Source organism: Octopus sinensis, linkage group LG14 (genome assembly GCF_006345805.1).
Source record: "Octopus sinensis linkage group LG14, ASM634580v1, whole genome shotgun sequence".
NCBI lineage: Eukaryota > Metazoa > Mollusca > Cephalopoda > Octopoda > Octopodidae > Octopus > Octopus sinensis.
Window position 1 is genome coordinate 35,983,771 of NC_043010.1, and position 16,572 is coordinate 36,000,342.

The 16,572-nt window shown below is 38.5% G+C and overlaps 1 protein-coding gene and 1 long non-coding RNA gene across 3 annotated transcripts in view; one reads left to right on the top strand and one right to left on the bottom strand.

The window, feature by feature from the left end:
* LOC115219468 (solute carrier family 2, facilitated glucose transporter member 1) overlaps window positions 1-16,572 on the bottom strand; it is a 90,466-nt gene that overhangs the window by 51,124 nt on the left and 22,770 nt on the right. The window lies entirely within an intron of this gene.
* Window positions 4,769-16,099, top strand: LOC118765960. Its single transcript, XR_005001866.1, has 3 exons — window positions 4,769-4,779; window positions 7,032-7,037; window positions 15,974-16,099. It is a non-coding gene; the product is annotated as an uncharacterized LOC118765960 (long non-coding RNA).

A 16,572-nucleotide genomic window follows, 5' to 3' on the forward strand; every position in this document is an offset into this window, starting at 1 on the left:
AGATAAAGAGAGGGAGAGAAATAATGAGAGGTAGAGAAAGAGGGGGTATAGAAAGTATATAGATGGGGGAGAGAGACAGATAGAGGGGAGGGGAGATAGTAAGAGAGAAAGGGGAACAGAAAGAGTGAAAGACAGATACTGATGAGAGAGAAAGGATTCCAAAACAATATATAAGAATATCTACATTTATAGCTTAACAAATGGCTGTGTGTGCGTGTGTGTGTGTGTGTGTGCAAGAGAGAGTATGTAAAGGGGGAGAGAGTGTGAGACAGAGAGTGTGTATGTGTGAGTGTGGGTGTGTGTGTGTGCAAGAGCGAATGAGTGTATGTGTGAAAGGGAGAGAGAGAGTGTATGTCCGAGAGAGAAAGTGAGTGAGTGAGTGAGTGTGTGTGTGTGTGTGTGTGTGTTGTGTGTGTGCTATTACAAATGTACAAGTATTGCGTGGTGGTGGTGGTGATGGTGAAGACTAAAAACACAAGCAACTTGATTTAAGAAATGGGTTTTGTGGAGATTAGTGAGGAGGAGGAGGAGGCAGAGCAGGAGGAGGACATATTTACCATTCCCTCACCCTTCCACCCTTCCTTCCCTGCCATCCTCACTGCTGCACACTTTCCTCACTCTCACTCTCTCTCTCTGCTCCTCACCATTCTCTTCCCTGATCCTACTGCCCTCTCCTAAAGAACTAAAAGCACACTTGTTTCTACTTCTCACCCACTTGGTGCTCAAGACCACACACACACATGCACACACACACACACACACACATGCACGCACATTTTATTTGAATTGTAAGCATATGTGTGGCTGTGTGGTTAAAGAGTTCGTTTCCTAACCGCATGGTTTTAGGTTCAGTCTCACTGTATGTCACCTTAACAAGTGTCTTCGGATCTTTACTTTTCATGTAAAAAGCACCATCCGCTCGTGGCCGTTGCCAGCCTCGCCTGGCCCCTGTGCCAGTGGCACGTAAAAAGCACCATCGGATCGTGGCCGTTTGCCAGCCTCGTCTGGCACGTAAGAAGCACCCATGACACTCACGGAGTGATTGGCATTAGGAAGAGCATCCAGCTGTAGAAACATTGCCAGATCAAACTGGGCCTGGTGTAGCCTTCTGGCTTCCCAGACCCTAGTTGAACCATCCAACTCATGCTAGCATGGAAAGCAGATGCTAAATGATGATGATGATGATGATGATTTAAAAAATAATTTTTTGTAACTCAACACTTTCAAACTTCGGACACTGGTAGAATGTGTCATATAAAACATCTTTTACTCTTAGCGTTTTTGAGAAAAGCTTATATTTACGAAGTTATTTCACATTAAAGTTGTCGTATTTTGGTAATTTCAACCAATCAATGACGTGTTTTCAGCTGAATAAAATTACTGCTATTGTTTATCAACAAGAACTTCCAGCAGTGTATATTTCGTTTGTCACTGTTATTTACGACAACCCTAACCCTAAAACCCTACTAAGCCCCCACCCTAGGCCAACCAAAGCATTGTGAGTGGATTTGATAGACAGAAACTGGAATGCCAATTTTTCCATGCATGCATGAGTCAAACGGAATTTGTTGATGCAGATTCTTTTTTACAGCTGCCTGTCTTTCATGCTACTGGGTTTTACAGAAAATCACTAAATCATCCATAACTTTTGTATTATCCTCTCAAATTACACCAAAATCTCGACAATAACAAATAATATCGTATTTATTGTCTGTGAAAATTATAGAATATAAAACAACTTTGATAAAAAGTTATACCTACTTTTCTGACGAAAACAATGCCATTCTGAACATTTTGGCTGCAACTGTATATATATATATATATATATATATATATATAATAATCTCAGAGCGAGTTATAAACAGTAGCTATAACACATCGTGACGTATATTTGCCATTTAAATATGGCTAACCCCTAAGGGTGGATGCTACTGTAGTTTGTAGCCCCAGGAGGACACCTCCTCCAGCTGGCTATAGACACACTTTCTGTGCCCTATCAGTATTTGCAAAGGGATTCATCCTTCCCGTCTTCAACTTATGATACACACGGACTCGAGTTTCTGAGTATTGACCCGTCATCGGCGTGTGACAATCACAGTTGTTGATGAGAAGTAGATTCCCTTCACAAATACTTATACCTTTTTCCAAGTAGAATCCACCCTTAGGGGTTAGCCATATTTAAATGGCAAATATATGTCACGATGTGTATATATATTTTTTTATATATAAAATTAATCAAAGGGCATACTTATTTTGTGTAGCTGCGGGAAATAACAGTCAAAGCCCTTATTTAAATTGCCAAAATACACTGAAAATAACTACAGGAATCAACCATCCGAAGGCAAATGGACAAAGACAATCTTCCAACGTACATTTAAGTATTTGGACTCACATGGACTGGTTTTTGCACTGGCAAAAATAGCCTCCGTTTTCTCAGCACATGTTACCATGATAGAGACTCCCAACACGTCGTGTTGAAGTCTGCACTATGACTGATTTGTTTTACGCCAATATGTATCTGTCTTTTGTTTGCTTTAGTCACTGGATTGCAACAATACTGGGGCACCAGCTTGAAGGGTTTTAGTCAAATGAATCAACTCCAGTACTTACGTTTTAAGGGCTGGCACTCATTCTATCAGTCTCTTTTACCAAACCACTAAGTTACAGGGACATAAACAAACCAAAATATATACGAAAGGCTTCTTTCAGTTTCCATCTACCAAATCCATTCACAAGGCTTTGGTTGGCTCTACGCTATAGTAGAAAACACTTACCAAGGCACTACGCAGGAGGACTGAACCCAGAACCATGTGTTGAGAAATAAACTTATTACAACACAGCCACACCTACTTACAAATATATGTAACTACACACACATACATGCATATCCTCATACATGTACACACACACACACACACACACACTTGCCTTTAGAAAGAGTTTTTGAGAAGTTAGTAGAGAAATTGAAAGGTGTTCGTTTTAGAAGCAACCTCTTCACTTTTCTTATCTCTCTCCCTCTCTCTCACTCATTACTGTCTCTCTAAATACTCACTCCTCAAAACTCTCCCTCTCTCTCTGACCACTCATTCTTCACCACATCCTCTCTCACACACTCCACTCTAACCACTCAATTATTACTACTACTACTACTACTACTGCTATTACTACTCATTCTCTCTCTCTAGTGATTCATGATATGATACTAATTTCTGACATTGGTACAAGGCTATGGCGGGTTGTGGAGTCTTACAATATTAAGAACTTTAAAATGACTTTTGAAATACTTGGTCTATTTTCTTCTTTTCTATTTAAATAAAAGAAAATAAAAACAGCACTTAACTATGCTTCCTCCTTCACTATCCTCCCTCTTTTATATATGCATGTATGTTTATTTGTAATATTATATTATATAGCCACATATATCTGTGTATGTATATCCATATGTATATCATATTATATAAGCATATAGATATCTGCATATGTATATCTGTATGTGTATTATATCATCATCATCATCGTTTAATGCCCACCGTCCATGCTGGCATGGGTTGGACGGTTTGACAGGAGCCGGCCAGGCAGAAGCCTGCATCAGACTTCTGTGTCTGTTTTAGCAGGATTTTTACAGTTGGATACCCTTCCTAACACCAACCACCCATCAGAATGGACTGAGTGCTTTTTACGTGGCACAAGCACAGGTGAGGTTTTTTTTTGGCAAGGTTTTTACAGCTGGATGCCCTTCCAAATGCCAACCACTTTATAGTGTAGACTAGATGCTTTTTAAGAGGTACCTGCACTGACAGGGTCACCAAGCAACCTGCAAAACAAAAATCTTTTGAGAAGGGAGGGAGCATTGGAGGGGGTGATCTGTGATCTTGTGTCAGATGATGAAAGGTTATAGAGAGACAGAGAGACAGAAACAGGTGTCTTGCTGTAGAGGAGGTACAAGGTTACCCAGCTAGAGAGAGAGAGAAGGAATGAGGACAGAAACAGATGTGCTGCTGCAAAGGAGATACATGGTTACCCAACAAGTGAGAAGTGCAGGGGAAGGAGAGAGATAGTGGGAGACATCAGGATGGAGATGGTGGCAAAGTGCCAGGCTTACTCACAAGGGACAGGGATTAGACTATAAATGGGATGGTCAAGTAAAGGCAGAGAGATATATATAGATAGTACCAGGTTCAAAGGTCATAATATAAATGGCAGGATATTGCCAAAGAGTAGAGAGTGGAAAGGGGAAGTGAGTAGTGAAAACCTGGGTATATAGAGGTGGGGGAGGCTACCGTTAAGCAATGTTACAGAGAAACAGCGCCCCCCCCCCCCCGTGAGGACAGGAGTGAGAGGTAGGTATAGTATATGAAGGAGGAAATGTGAAGAAGAGATGTAGGGATGTAGATTGGTTTGTTGGGGTAGGGTGTGTGAAAGGTTTTCTGGTTACACGTGAGTGGAACACACAGATTGGGGTCTAGCAGATAGCAATGATACAGTGAGACAGGGCCAAGAGGACAGGATTGGAGAGTGGGAGGTAAACATAGTACATGAAGTGGAAATGTGAGGAAGAGATGAGAGGTTTGTTGTGGTAGGATGTAATAGAAGTTTTCTAGTTATGTGTGGGTGGGACACATTGCACTTCTAGAACTGTTTCAATGATGTGGGAGGGTCTTCTCAAGAACCTCGTATCACCAGACATCTCGGTCCAGTCATTTCCTCCATGAGGCCCATCATCTTCCCTTTTCTGCAAGTACCATTCACTTTCAGTGATTGGCACTTCTTTATGCAGCTGTCCACATTCATACGCATCACATGTCCAAACCAACGTAGTCTTCTCTCTTGCATGCTACATTTGATTCCAATTATGCCCAACATTTCTCTATATATTCTTTTACTTGTTTCAGTCATTTGACTGAAGCCATGCTGGAGCACCACCTTTAGTCGAGCAAATCGACCCCAGGACTTATTCTTTGTAAGCCTAGTACTTATTCTATTGGTCTCTTTCGCCGAACCACTAAGTTACGGGGACGTAAAAACACCAGCATCGGTTGTCAAGCGATGTTGGGGGAACAAACACAGACACACACACATATATATATATTATATATATATATATATATGTATATGCAAATATATGACGGGCTTCTTTCAGTTTCCGTCTACCAAATCCATTCACAAGGCTTTGGTTGGCCCGAGGCTATAGTAGAAGACACTTGCCCAAGGTGCCATGCAGTGGGACTGAACCTGGAACCATGTGGTTCATAAGCAAGCTACTTACCACACAGCCACTCCCACGCCTATATATATATGTATATATTCTGTTGTGTCTGGGGAGAGTCATTTCTTTTTGTGCTTTATAATTTAACACACTCACCAGTAAAACTGCCACTTATTTCTTATTTTTATTTTCTTAAAATTTTCATTGCGTCTTACTATCTATTCAATAGTCTTGACTCTTGAAGACTATTGAAAAGGTTGCAAGACGCAACGAAAAGTTTAGGAAAATAAGAAATAAGTGGAAATTTTACCAGTGAGTGTGTTAAATTATAAGGCACAAAAAGAAAATTACTCTCCCCAGACACAACAGAATATGCTTCAACACACGAACTCGCATAAAAAATCTTGCAAACCAAAGCCCAAAACGAAATGTATGTATGTATGTATGTATGTATATATATATATATATATATATATATATATATATATATATATATATATATATATATATATAAATCTGTATGTATATTATCTTATATGTAGGCATGTATGTACACACACACACACCAACACCACCACCAAGTCTCCATCATTTCTGATAAGTTATAAAAGGACCGAATGTCTTAAAGGAGCTGCCATTAATTCACTCTCTACTACACACTCTTCTCTTTTAAACTACGTTCATCCTCTGCATCCCACCCATCCACCCCACTCTCTAAAAAAAAAAAAGAACCAGGATCCTTCACTTCTGATAAGATATAAAGAACCAATGTCTTCAGGAACAAAAGTGTTTATTCTTGTTCTTGTTGTTGTAGTTCTATTGCCCCCACCCCAACCAGTCATCCCTGATTAAACAGACCTCTTCTTATTGGTTTGTTTCACAGTTTCACATCGGGGGGGGGGGAATCTTGCATCACAAATTCATAAATATATTCTTATTATCTTTTGATGTATTCAGACATTGAACACTCACCCCCATGACATTGCTGTGTCTCTGCCTTCATGAGCATAGGCTTCAGAACAAGGGGCATAGGGAGTGCAAATGCACACCAAATCTGAGATGTTACAACAGGCACAGGAGAGGCTGTGTGGTAAGTAGCTTGCTTACGAACCACATGGTTCCAGGTTCAGTCCCACTGTGTGGCACCTTGGGCAAGTGTCTTCTACTATAGCCTCGTGAGTGGATTTGGTAGACGGAAACTAAAAGAAGCCTGTCGTATATGTGTATGTGTTTGTGCCTGTGCTTGTCCCCCCAACATTACTTGACAACTGATGCTGATGTGTTTACGTCCCCGTAACTTAGCGGTTCGGCAAAAGAGACTGATAGAATAAGTACTATGCTTACAAAGAATAAGTCCTGGAGGCGATTTGCTCGAATAAAAGGTGGTGCTCTAGCATGGCCACAGTCAAATGACTGAAACAAGTAAAAGAGAGAAAGAAAAAGAGACAGGGGAAGGCATGAAACAAGAAAAGTAGCCATCATATCAATAATTATGGTCCTTCCTGCCTTAAAGGGGGCATATAGAAGGCTGTTAAATAAGTAAATATATAAATAACTGGGTGACCTTCCTCCTTTGTATTTAGCATGTCTATGGGCCATTTCAGAGATGTGTCAAGTAATATGATATATTTCATATTTTTAAAACTGACACTCCCCTCATCAAGATGTTTTTACAAAATGCAAAAAAAACAAATACAGAAATACAATTATACAATTACATACCAGCCTCTTGAGAAAATTAAGACATTGCGCTTACCCCCTTTATAGTTATCTAATATTACCTCATTAGCATATAATCAGAATACCATGGTAAGGGCATGCTAAGGGGTGTGTCAGTTTTAAAAATATGAAATATATATCATATTACTTGGCATGTCTCAAACGGTCCGTAGATGGAATTTTTTAATTTTTGTAATATTTTCATGGTATTTTAGTACGTCCTTTTAATGTCTTATCATCTCAAATTTTATCATCTCAATTGTAACTTTTAAATCTAAAATTCACTGTGTTTTATGTATCAGATTGATATTTATCTATTTATATGTATTTTTATATTTATATATTTGGAATTTTTATATCAGTTTTATAAATGTAGAAGAATATATATATATATATATATATACAATATGTTACATTACTCGGTAGTCAAGATAAAACTCTGAGTTTCAGATGCCGAAGTGGAAATCCACAACACCATCTCATCGGTTATCTGGCTATTTGAAACCATCTGGCTAGTTTTCAAATAGCCAGATAACCGATGAGATGGTGTTGTGGATTTCCACTTCGGCATCTGAAACTCAGAGTTTTATCTTGACTACCGAGTAATGTAACATATTGTATAGATAAATTTCCTCTATTTACATAATATTGAGGTCTCTTTCTTTCTTTTGTTATCTTACCGTTTTATCAATATATATATATATATATATATATATATATATATATATATATATATATATATATTTGATTTTGTGTGTGGTTATTAATTATGTTCCTCTAGTTTCTGCTTGCATTACCTCCATTCAGATTATTAAACGGAATATAGCTCATTTGGAGCACTACAACTCCAGCCTGTATTTTATTTGCGAGTATTGTTAATATTGGCAATCTCAAAATAAAGCAGTGTATTTTATATATATAATATATATATATATATATACCTCATTCTCTTTTACTTGTTTCAGTCATTTGACTGCGACCATGCTGTAGCACTGGCTTTTGTTGAGCAAATCGACCCCAGGACTTATTCTTTATAAGCCTAGTACTTATTCTATCGGTCTCTTTTGCCAAACCACTAAGTTACGGGGACATAAACACACCAGCATCGGTTGTCAAACGATGTTGGGGGAACAAACACACACACACATATATATATATATATATATATATACGACAGGCTTCTTTCAGTTTCTCTCTGCCAAATCTACTCACAAGACTTTGTCATATTTAAATATGACTTAATTTTCCTCTCACACTGTCTCTGATGAAGGGATATTATTAATTAATATCCTAGAAACTGCTGTAAGACCTTTTATCTATAAATGCTCTAATATCTATACAGCCTTGGTTTTTTAGCTTATTACGCAAAAACTCTTATATACACACGCTGACATAAAACCAACGTTGAACCCTTTATTCGCATTATTACCAAATCTGGAACTTAACTATGATCTGTAAATAGCACTTATTCAGCATTACCTGACACTTCTGGGTCTCAATGACACCATTATCTCTTTTATATATATATATATATATATATATATATATATTATATATATATATATTATATATATATATATATATGTATACACATATATATATTTGTGTGTGGAGAGAGAAAGAATTATTGCTTACTTGTTACATTAAACTTGTGTATAATAAAATTATAATTAATGTTTTTCAAGATGCTCAAACACTAGTATGGTTTGCTTTTATTTAGTTTTTTAAACCTAAAACTATATTTTTTTTTAAATCACAGCACATTTAGACACTCCTTGTAACACACCAGTTGCACAGTGTTCCACAGTGTTACAGTGTGTCACACTGCACTGTTCAACAAACACAAAATGCAGTGCTTTTCTCCAGACCAAAACTATTTCATTTCTTGCAAAACCTGAATATCAAAGTCAGAGGACAAAGGTCTCAACTGACCAAATTTAGTGGCAGTGATTATGGTGAAGATACACTCCTTTGATATTTTTTAAATACATAGACAACAAAAACAAAAAAAAAAAACAAGACCTAAGGTTGAAAACAGATAAGGCAAACTGTGTGTGTGTGTGCGTGTGTGTGTGTGTGTTGTGTGTTGTGTGCGTGTGCATGTGTGTGTGCGTTGTTAGACCTTTTACCTTACCACTTCTCATTCCTTCTCTTTCCTTCTATAGCAGCCCATTTACTTCACATCATATTTCTCTCTTTCTCCACATGTGTTTGTGCATATATATATATATATATATATATATGTACATATGTGTGTGTGTGTGTGTGTGTGTGTGTGTGTGTGTGTGTGTGCGTGCGCGTATGTGTGTATACATTTACACAGACAAGAACATACAGAAACATACTCACACATTCCTTTGCTGATTTCATAAATGGGACTGCAACCATAATGGAATATCATGTTCAAGATCGTTAGCTGATTGCATCAACCCAGATATTACTTCAGTCTGGAACTTATTTTATCAATATCTATTCATCAAATGGCAAGGTTACACTTTCTTCACACAACAGACACACACATACATATACAATGGGCTTTTTTTCAGTTTCCATCTACCAAATCTACTCGTAAGGGTTTGGTTGGTCAGGGTCCATCATAGAAAACTTTTACCCAGAGTGCTATGTTGTGGAACAAAACCCAAAACTTCTTCACCACGCAGCCAATAAGAGGCTGCTATGTAATCAGACAACATGCTAAATAGTGTTGCCAATATCTCATTCATTCACATTAAATTGGATCTTAAAAACAAAAAAGAAAACCTAAAGGACATATTATATAATGTAGTCTTAGGTACCCTATGCCTGAATAAAAAAAAAAGCAGGATCATTATAACTAAGAAACCTTTGACCATAGGTCAGCAGAAAGACCTCTAAGTACTAGGAAACCTGTTCTTCAAACCTGGTTGGTTTCATGTCATCTCAGTATAGACCCCTTTCTCCTGAACTCACTCACCACACCTCTTGTTGCTCATATTGTGTTTAACCACCCTACCCTATGTTCTACACCAACCACTATATTGAATCTTTCTTCTTCAGAACATCATCCCTCTGGAATACCCAACCCGCCCATAGTTTTTCCAACAAGTTGCCTACGACTTCTGGTTGTTCAAGAATATTGAGCTCACTAATGTTGAACAGTGGGGAACACAGGCAGAGTTCTTTTCTTCCAGAGAAGACCTATTTAATTTTTTTTTTAATGCTTGAATGCAGGGATGGTGGGTAGGTAGGGAGAGGGTAAGTGTGGGTGGTATCAAATGTCTCAAGTGACCAAACTGCAGGAGCAGTGGTGCTAGTGAAAGGGCATTCTTTTGAAATATTTCTGTATAGATAACAGCAACATCTGAGGCTGAAAATAGATAAGGTGTATGAGTAGGAGGGGTATATTAGTCCTTCTCTCCTCCTCCTTATATCTCTCACTCTTTCTCTATCTTTCCCTCTCTCTCTTTCTGTCTTTCCTTCTATTGCATCCTTTCTACTTCTCACTGTACTTCCCTTTCTCTCCACATATGTAAGACGAGGTGCTGAAAAGTTCTTGGCTTTAAGGAGTATTTAACCCTTAGGGGACAACAGGGCTGAGCTATTGGCCAAAAAGTCAAATGACAAAGAAGAATGTATTAGTTCATTCAACTTCCTACAAGAATATATATAGTTTTATATATGTAAAGTAATTACTTAATTTTTTTTATAATTCTTTTATTTTTTTATTAAGTCTATGCCCTCTGTAGGGCTTGTGAAAAGGGCCCCAACATCTTGGCAATGAATCTCCAAATAAGGCTCCATCCCCAAAGGGTTAAACAAAACACAAAAGACATTAAGTATGTCACCTCAATAATGTTTATATTATTAGAGTTGCTTCTAACTCAAATTTCTATTTTTGGGCAGCACCTTTGCACATTATCTACCAAATCCACTCATAAGGGTTTGGTTGGTCAGGGTCCATCATAGAAAACATTTACCCAGGGTGCTCTGTTGTGGAACAAAACCCAAAACCATGTAATTGGAAAGCAAACTTCTTCACCACACAACCATCATAAAAAACATTTACTGAAGGTACTATGCTGTGGGACTGAACCCAAAACAACATAATTAATTAATTAATCAATGAATGAATTAATTAAAAAGCACCAAAAGTTTTTCAGCAATTTCCTGTTTCAAAAGCAGAACACTAAATTATTTAAGAGTTTGCTGAAAAGGGAGAAGTTACAACTGACAATCAGTGAGGTCACTTCAAACTAACTCCCCCACCATCATGTACCTTAACACTGGAGGCCTAACCAAGGAGAGTAAGGGAGAGCATTGGGATCATGCTCTCTATGGTTTACCCAACTGTATTACACTACTATATGTGATAGTTATTTAAGCAAGGCACAGGAGTGGCTGTGTGGTAAGTAGCTTGCTTACCAACCACATGGTTCCGGGTACAGTCCCACTGCATGGCACCTTGGGCAAGTGTCTTCTACTATAACCTTGGGCCGACCAAAGCCTTGTGAATGGATTTGGTAGACGGAAACTGAAAGAAGCTCGTCGTATATGTGTATATGTGTGTATGTGTGTGTGTGTGTTGTGTGTCGGTGTTTGTTCCCCCCCAACATCACTTGACAACCAATGCTGGTGTGTTTACGTCCCCGTAACTTAGTGGTTTGGCAAAAGAGACCAATAGAATAAGTACTAGGCTTACAAAGAATAAGTCCTGGGGTCGATTTCCTCGGCTAAAAGGCAGTGCTCCAGCATGGCCGCAGTCAAATGACTGAAACAAGTAAAAGAGTAAAGTGTAATATGTTCGCGGATTAGATGTGGCACTGAAAAAGGAGCAAGAACTGTAATATGCATATACATCCAGGACTTATTTTTCTGCCTTCAGTCGCATTCTTTACATAGATGTTTTCAAATACAAAATACTGTAAATGCCAGTGCTAGCTCTAATTTCTATAGAAAACTCTGTAAAAATAACTTCTAAAACATGATGCTGCAACTATACATGCTATATATAGGCATAGGAGTGGCTGTGTGGTATGTAGCTTGCTTATGAACCACATAGTTCTGGGTTCAGTCCCACTGCATGGCAGCTTGGGCAAGTGTCTTCTACTATAGCCTCGGGCAAACCAAAGCCTTGTGAGTGGATTTGGTAGACGGAAACTGAAGGAAGCCTGTCGTATATATGTATATATATATATATATACATACATGTATGTATGTATGTGTGTATATGTTTGTATGTCTGTGTTTGTCCCCCCAACATCGCTTGACAACCAATGCCGGTATGTTTATGTCCCCGTAACTTAGTGGTTCGGCAAAAGAGACCGATAGAATAAGTACTAGGCTTACAAAGAATAAGTCGCGGGGGCAATTTCTTCGACTAAAAGGTGGTGCTCTAGCATGGCCACAGTCAAATGACTGAAACAAGTAAAAGAGTATATACTCTAACACACACCCTATTAAATTGACGAGTGTTTCATTAGTTTGCAGTGCTAAGTTCAACATTTCTAGTGTTTATGTATAGAGATTAGATTAGAATGAGCTGTGCTGTCAGGTTAACTTGCCCTTACAACCATTATATGACATACCAAGGATGTGATAAGTTATGGGATTTACTAAGTAATTTAAATATGCATGCAACCTGCCAGATATAGTAACCATGTGTATCTCAAAATCATACCCTACTGTTGTAAAAAAAAAAAATGCAAGGAGACATGGGATAGTCATAAATCCACGATGTTTAAGAATATGAATGGGGTGGCCATGGATGGAACCCTTTGATTACAGGACTACTGGATTACAGCTAACTTTGAGCTAAATGTGTTGCATATACTACGCATGTATAGAGCTAAATATAGATGATGGTATGATGTGTAATACAAATACATGCGGAGGAGTGTAATACAGATCTGTATGAGGAGTGGAATACATGTGTGCAGTGTGGGATGCACCTGATTGCACAGTATATAATTCACAAAGGCGTGCAATATGTAATACTCAAAGACATACAGTGTGTAATACATAAAGGCATACAATAATACACAAAGACATGTAGTGTGTAATACATAAAGGTATACTGTGTGAATATACACAAAGGCATGACTGTGTAATGTAAATATTCATGCAGGCAGGTCAGAGACATGACCAAATAGTTATGAAGTTTGATTTGCAATCACAAGGTCCCATTTTCAATCCCACAGTGCAGCACCTTGAGCAGCTTTGAGTCAACCAAAGTATTGTAAATAGAATTGAGTAGGTAGGGAAGAAAACACAAGAAAGTCAGAATGAAGCAATGTTATGGCTTTATCTGATGGGAGATCTTTCCCAAGTCAAATAATCTCACAAGGCCAGCTTCCTGGTTTCCATGGCACATATATTCCCCACCGGACAGGACATCAGTCTGTCGCAGGATTACTCACTTTTGCCAGCTGAGTGGACTGGAGCAACGAGAAATGAAGTGTTTTTCTCAAGAACACAAAGTATCGCCTGGTCTAGGAATTGAAACCACAATCTTACAATCATGAACCCAACACCATGACCACTAAACCACATACCTCCACATCCAATGAGAGTCATCCAACAGGAGGACTCACACTTCATTGGGAAGATTTTCATAGTGTCATCAATGCAGTGTATGATACATAATGACAATAAGATGAGGAAACAGAATGGAAATCTATCAAACAGGTTCTATTTGTAATTCAGTTATGTTAATTAAGCTTGAAGATTCAATTAAGAGTACAACTGCATATGTGTGTGTTTCGGATACTCAACCACTTACTGTAATTAAAAGAGCAATTAGTTCTATTGATGAAAATAACTAGTGTACACATCATCAAAATAATAGAACACAGTTACACCTACATACACCAATATGTTACCACCTTATCTTTCATTCACCTCACTGCAAACACATTTCCTCAGCCTCAAAAATGACACGCTTCTTCTTCCACTTGAGATGTACTTGACTGAAATAATGATAATGAAGATGTTTTCTTTATTTGCCTCAAGGGCAGCAGAAACACATGAACTTTCAAGTGCACTAAGGAAGACAAAATTTTTGCTCTGTGGGTGGGAAGTTGTATAATACATATATACATGCATAAATATATATACACATACATATGCACACATATATGCGTACATATAAGCAGTTTAATGATATAGGCATACACAGATACACATGTACATATACATAGATATGAATACATATTTAATGGCATATCTTCCCTGATCAACAACTTTCATGACATGCTTCTGACCTCTGTCACTGATTTCATTCAATCAATAGTGATCTTTTCCTTCTATGAATTTTGGCAGATTTTGTACAAATTCATTTATTTATGTGCCCTTTTCAAGCCTAGCCAGGCTCATGGGCCCGGTTTCCCAGTTTCTATGGCATATGTGTTCCCCCCAGCTGGACGGAAAGCCAGTTCATCGCAGCGTTACCCAAGAAACAGGAAGAAAGAGTGAGAGAAAGTTGGGGCAAAAGAGGGGTCACCCCCCCCCCCTGCTGGAACCTCGTGGAGCTTTAGGTGTTTTCACTCAATAAACACACACAATGCCCGGTCTGGAAATCGAAACCGTGATCCTCCGACCGCGAATCCACTACCCTAACCACTGGGACATTGCGCCTCCTTTGTACAAATACTTCAGTTTTTTTTTGTTTTTTGGGGTTAGCTGAACTAGTGAATACCACATGACATCATTTACATAAACTTAGTTGATAGAAGCTATATACTTTATGCAATCAAACTTCTTCCTTTTGGGAGGATTTGTTTTTTCAGGCATACTATTCCGAGTCATCTATCATATAAAAAACGTATTTTTACACTACATAACAGAGATTGTCACAGTTCAGCATGGCACTACATTGATGGCTTCATCCATGCTCTGAGCAAAGTACTGAAGTCCTGGATCAACCAGGTAACTGCAAGAAGGCCAAACATATGGCAGCAAGACTGTGCCCTACCACACCAGATGAAAGACCCAAGCCTGGCTGTCTGAGAATTCCTTCTTGACTTCTTTATGTTAGTGTAATGAGATAGTGTCAAAGGGACAGAAAATGAGAAGGTACTGCACAGTGAGACTGAACCCAAAACCAAATTGCTGGGAAGCAAGCTATTTAACCACACAGCTCACCTGCCCTCCAAAAAAAAAAACCAAACGAAAGTGGTATGACAGTGATGAGATTTGAACTGCCTTATGCTGCCCAGCCACACTACCAGCATCCTTTGTGAATATGAATTTGTTGTTATGATTTGCTATAATTTTCTGTTAACTTTAGCATGCATCATGAACTGATATTTTCATATGTACTTTTAAGGCTTGGTAACATTAGTATTCCATGTGTGTCTATTCATTTATGTTACACACTATATGCTCTGCTCTTGTTTTCATATCGTACTTTATTCCTAACTTCTGGTTCGATTTGACTGCTGAGATCAACCTAATTTCCTTTACAAAGGAAAACCACAGCTGATGTCTCACATTGGGAAGTTTCATTCATTAAATGCTCCATGAAATGTATAGACACATGAATGTACACACAAAAGTTTAATACATACCCATACATATACTAATAAGCAGGTCACATGAATATTAAAAATATTGATTATTTAGAGGATAACACAATCAAAACTTCTTATTAAAGAATAAATTCAAAAAGAGATAGAGCAGATTAAGAGGACATATCAGGTTGTTCCTAAATCCCTTAGTAATTTACTCAAGACAGTTTTTGTCTTCTTTTTTTTGATCCAAGATAACAATTTGGTAGAGTCAGTAGAGTGTTAAACAGAATGGTTAGGTTAGTCCACAATAATGAGCAAAGGGTCAGTTTTCTGGTTTCTCAGGTGTACAAGTTCCTCCCTGAATGGGACACTGGTCTGTCACATGAGTACTCATTTTTGCTAGCTGAGTGGATTGGAGCAACATGAAATGAAATGTTTTGCTCAATTTTTGATTCCTGGTCCAGGAATCGAAACCACAATCCTATGATCATGAGTCCAACACCCTAACCACTAAGCCATGTGCTCCCATGTTGAACAAAATTCCTTGCAGCATTCATTACAGTTGTAGTGATGCTACTGTGTAAGGTTCAGCGCACATGCACAGAATTGGATTACTTCCGGTTGGCCACCGGAAGTTTTCCTCTTGTGCATGTGCAGGAACTGAAACCTAAAAACCTGACTGCTGAATTGGTCTTTTCTGGCATGAGCAGCGCTAGCAGTCGGACGTGGCTTGACTTTCTCTCAGGGAATAACCCTACACTCAGAGAACCTCACCCCAACAAAGCGGGAGCGAACACCGATTCATCTTGACTTGCACAAGAAAACATTGCAACCAGTCCTGCGGATTTGGCTGCCGGTTTCCCTACTAGAGATACATGTGCACTCATTCTTACCTGTGACCTCAGAATAAACCACCACTTACTGTTATCGAAGACCGCCTGACTTTGTCTCCGTTTATTCAACTCAAATTGTATGTGACAGGATCAGATCAGACACCCCTCCAGTGTTCCTGAACTCTCGTCCTGTTACACAGTTCTCTGTGCTCTTAGTTTGACTCCCACTATGATCAACTTTGCCTTTCACTCTTTTGGGGGAAATATAAAAAGTACCTTCGAGTGCAGTGGATTGACAGAACTGTAAGAGTATCAGACTGGATGCTAT